Genomic DNA, 4942 nt, shown 5'->3' on the forward strand with positions numbered 1-4942 from the left:
CGTGGCCTCAGAAGGGACTTAAGACTGGAATGTCCCCATGGCTTATTGTTTGATGATCCGATCTCTTCATCACACACACATGGTACCACGGCCATCTACTATGAGGGGATACAACCAAGAAAGCACTTGCTATAGCCTGCTCCATACTCTAGATTTTCAGCCTCCAAAACCATGAGCTAAATAAATCTCTTTTCTTCATAAAGTTAGCCCACCTCCAGGATTTCATTATAGTGATGCAAAATGAACTAACACAAGAACCAAACATGAATTATTATCTTGGATAATTAAGATTTGCCCCTATCATAGTTATAATGAAACTGATCCAGGAGGAGGAGAGAAGTGACTGATGCAGAAGAAAGTTTGGACACAAGAAGTAGACATAGAAACAGGAAAGGAGAGGGAAGTTTCTGTTACTTTAATCTGAAACAGTATACCCAGAACAAACTTAACCTGTTCCTTAAATATATAATTGTGAGTGCTAAAATGGACTTAGAGCCAGGGATGATGGCTTATGCCCATAATCCCGACACATGGGAGGCTGAAGCAGGAGGATCATTGTGAGGCCAGCCTAGGATACATAGTGAGTTCAATCACTTCTTGGCCTTTTGGCTAAGATCAAGTGTAGTATAGTGAGTTCAAGGCCAGCCTGAACTACACAGTGAGACCTTGTCTCAAAAATAAATAAATAAATAAATACAGGTCTTACATACATACTGTTTACAAGCTACCTTGTCTTTTGAAATCCCATCCTTTCATAGGCCTGATATGACATCATGAAATATCCTTATGCAAGAAACTACTGAGTTACCCAATCCCCTAGCCAGATTCATAAACTGCCAGAATCATTAATGCTGTCTGTGTGCTGTTGTTACTGGTTTTCATCAGGCTTCTCATCCGGATAATTTCTCTAGTTTAAATTATTAATGTTTTCAACTTGCATACATTGTATCTTCAAATTCAGTGCTTTATGAGAATTCTCTATTTGCTACGAAATTTAAGTAGCATTTAAAATAACTCAAAACAAAACAAAAAAATCACATAGCTGACTTTAACTGCAAAGCACGCTACCTGGTAAGCTACAAAACATTTCCAGACTGGGTACGTGTTTTGTTTGTTTGCCTGTATGGTGTTTTGCTTTTATTTTTGCACAATTTTCAAAATTTGGAGATTGCACATAAAAAAGAGGATGTCTGCCATGTCTCGAAGACACTGGAAGATCTTGCATTTCTGTACGTGCTAACCCGAATAGCAGCAGTTGGCAGGCAGGCTGAGGACTTGCTGCCCCCTAAGAGGGCAGTGTATGTCCAGTGTCAGGCTCCCCAGGTGCAGTTGTCTGTCGTGTCCTGTTCAGGCATTCAGGTAACTGACCTGTAGTTTATCACTGGGAGGTTTTATTTAACCAGTATTTCTCTAGTTATTTTTTTGTTAGGCAAAAATGGCCTGATGTAAATGCTTCCTTTAAACATGGATTATAAAAAAGAATATAGGTTAAGGAAAAATAAAGGTGAAACTGGGCTCTACTTACAATTAAAATGAAATGTACAACAGGAAATCCTTTTTAAATCCACATGTCTCTGAATTTAAATACATGTGCTATATCCATCTTATCTCTTTTGGGTTTTACAGCTGTGTTAATACACTTGAATATGAATTCTTCTGTTGAATTATAATATTCCTATTTGAAAATCTGGAAAGTTGGAATTAGGGGAAGGAATTTCCAAATTTGAAAGCAGGAATTTGGGCATATTCAATGCTTTTGGAAATGCTATATGTATGGCCAAGAACTATATATATATACATATGTTTTTTTTTTTTTTTTTTTTTTTTTTTTTTTTTTTTTTTTTATTTTTTTTTTTTTTTTTTTTTTTTTTTTTTTTTGGTACCGGGGATCGAACTAGGGTCCTTGCGCTTGCAAGGCAGGCCACTGAACCGCTGAGCTAGATCCCCAGCCCAAGAGCTGTATTTTTATTGTCATATTGAAATGTACTTTAGTTTTATGAACTATAATAGCATAGAGTCAAACTTTTCTATGTAACTTTTCTCCCAGAGGTGCTTGTAAAGGCACAGGCATAATGAAGATGTTTCTAGTCTTAGTTATTCATGAACTCGCTCCCAAGCCAAGGATCCAAGAGGCCCTGAAATTTCACATCAGCCATTTGGAATATGAACCCTAAATCTCCCTCTTACCCGGAGAACAGTAGTTTTGCTATCTTGAGCCACTTCTAAGACAGGACTAAACTACACTGAAATACGACCTGGGACCGTAGAAGTTATTGAGGGTAGGTTCGAGGAGGAGGCCAAGACAGAAGAATGAATGTGCATATGGTAGGGGTAGCTTTCAACAAGATTGTGGGAGGGACGCTAACAAGATTTCCTTCTCCTTTCATTCATTATTGGGGAGTTCAAAAGGGCCTTTTGTCAAGTCTTTTTCCATTGCTTCCCATTGGCTGAAGAGACAGGGAAGGTAGAAATTGACCAGAATTTAGTAAATCATTAAGAGTTAAGTTCACGAAAAGTCAGCAGGAGGTCTGCATCTGGATATGAAAAAAATCAAGACAAGCACATCAATCAAAGCAATGAGAAGGGCACTTCCCAGTTTGGAGCTCTCTGGGCAGAGCGTCCCAAAGGATGGATGATTTGCTGTCATACAGTGAGGGCACTTGCTGTAATTCTTAGATCCCGGCCAGTCCTGAGCAGAGACCTAGCTCCTACTTGCCTGCAGGGCCTGGACTTTTCTTCCTGTCCCAGTAAATTGTCTCCACAAAAGCCACAAAGAGCTCAGGAAAAGCTGTTACTGAGTGCTTGCCCTGTGCTAGGCATTGTCCTAAGCACTTTACAGTCAGCTTATCCAATACTCACCCCAACTTTGCTACTTTAACACAATCTAGAGGTTAAAGCTCCTGCCCAAGGCCATATGCATCTGAAGTGGAGAATCCAGGACCCCAGGCCAGGCCCCAGCTCTGGGTTTGGAGCCCCAAACACGAGGCAGGAACGGCAAGGCTTTGCTGAAGGGCCACCTGACAAATGAACCAGCTGTTGACAAAGGTCTGATGCCACTAATGAGTGGGGCTAGGCTCAGAGCTTGCTGGACAGTTGGCACAGGTCTGGCTTGCAGGATGTCGACTACACTTGGGGAGGAACACACAAACATGATTGATTAGGTGCTCAGTTTTTCTGTGAGGTGGCTTGTCTGCTCATAGCTTTTGTACATTTTTCTGTTGGGAACTTACTGCTCTCTTAATTTTTTTTTGTCTATTCCTCTAAAACAAGGACAAGCATTTTTATCTATAGTGTCTACTGTCGCACACCTAGCACGGAGAAAACACCCAGCACATAATAGGTGCTCAGTAAATTTTGCTGAATAAGTGAAAGGATATTAAATCTTTGTCATTTTCTCCCCACCCCTTCCTTTCTTCTTTCTTTCCTTTCCTTTCTTTCTGGTATGGGGGATCAAACTCATGGCATTGCACTTGCTAGGCAGGCACGGTACCACTGAGCTAAATCCCTGGCCCTCTTTGTCATTTTCTTGGTCTTTTGGGGGGGTGTTCTGGGGATCAAACTCATGGCCTTGTGCTTGCAAGGCAGGCGATGTTGCCACAGAGCTAAATCCCCTGTCATTTTCTTGTTTAGTGTCTTAATTTAAAAAAATTTTTTTTGAGATAGGATCTCGACTAGTGGTGCAGGCTGCCTTTGAACTCACTATGCAGCTTAGGCTGGCCTTGAACCCTCAGTGATCCTCCTGCCTCAGCCTCCTGAGTGCTAGGATTACAGGCACATGCCACCATAAATAGCACATCATTTTAATTTTTATATGCTCAAATTTTACATTTTTAGGTGTCCCAGCAACTCTTTCCTCATAGTTTTCTACTTAATAAGTGTTTAAAGTCCTTTTCAATCTGCAGTTCATGTAAATATTTGGCTTTTTAAAATTTTCTTACTGTGACTTAAAGAAAACATTGTTTTAATTCACCTGGAATTTGTTTTCTTCTACAGTGGAAAGAAATAGTGGTTTCTGAATGATTTTTCCATGATAGTTAACTGTCAACCTGAGTAAGAAATGCCCCACTAAACTGGATCAGCAAAGGCTGCCCTCACTTTTCCTTTTCAAAATGTGTTAGGTTGTTATGTGTGTTCACTGTGCTACATGTGTTCACCACAGAATTCAAACTAAAGTACTAATTCAGGAGTCAGTGAGATTTTGTCATGGTCACCTGGAAATGTGACCAGTAGGAGCTCAACTGGGGGGTTCCAAGCAGAATGAAAATAATAACAAATGTGTTGCTTGGTCTAGAGCCCAGATCCATCAGCTTTTCACCGCTACAAACGCGCCCTGGGTGTGCTGTGGCCCACGATCCCATGGAAGTCACTTTGTATTTTGAAGATGACAGCATCGTTAGATTTGCTGAAATAGATGACTAAAGAGCAACTTTCACGCTTACTCTGTTTGACTTTGGAACCTGCCCAAGAACTCCACATCTTTTCAAAAATGGAATCTGTGGGTGCAACATGGCAGAAACAAATCTAAGTGGGGTTAGTGATGGTGCTCACTACTACCCCAGCCACATCACCAACTTTTTCTGTGCTGGGCCTTGAACCCAGGGCCTCATGCATGTTAGGTAAGCACTCCACCACTGAACTGCATTCCCAGCCATATGAAGTACAAAAAGACCACATGCAGTAAAAAGATCAGCAACTTTCATACTGCAAGAGAACCCAGTCATACCTCAGACAATCGTAATTGATTAATAGACTTAATTCTGGGTTCTTGGCTTCAAAACCTGCAATCCAATCCAAATTATGTGTGATCTCTTGCTATTTTTCTTAGGAATTTGGCTTTTGAACCTAAACTGCCCCTCTCTTCCCTCTCCCCAGCCTCTTATAGAAGATGGTTTTCATTTTGCAGAGGACATCAAGCTCTGCAGAGACTAGAGATGACCTGTGT

At 40.8% G+C, this 4942-nt stretch overlaps 1 non-coding gene across 1 annotated transcript; it reads left to right on the top strand.

The window, feature by feature from the left end:
- The first annotated feature begins 589 nt into the window (after positions 1-589).
- Positions 590-775, top strand: LOC117286802. Its single transcript, XR_004517911.1, has one exon. It is a non-coding gene; the product is annotated as a U2 spliceosomal RNA (small nuclear RNA).
- The last annotated feature ends 4167 nt before the right edge of the window (positions 776-4942 follow it).

This window comes from Fukomys damarensis, unplaced genomic scaffold, assembly GCF_012274545.1.
Source record: "Fukomys damarensis isolate Sample0158 unplaced genomic scaffold, DMR_v1.0_HiC HiC_scaffold_18, whole genome shotgun sequence".
In the NCBI taxonomy this organism is placed as follows: domain Eukaryota; kingdom Metazoa; phylum Chordata; class Mammalia; order Rodentia; family Bathyergidae; genus Fukomys; species Fukomys damarensis.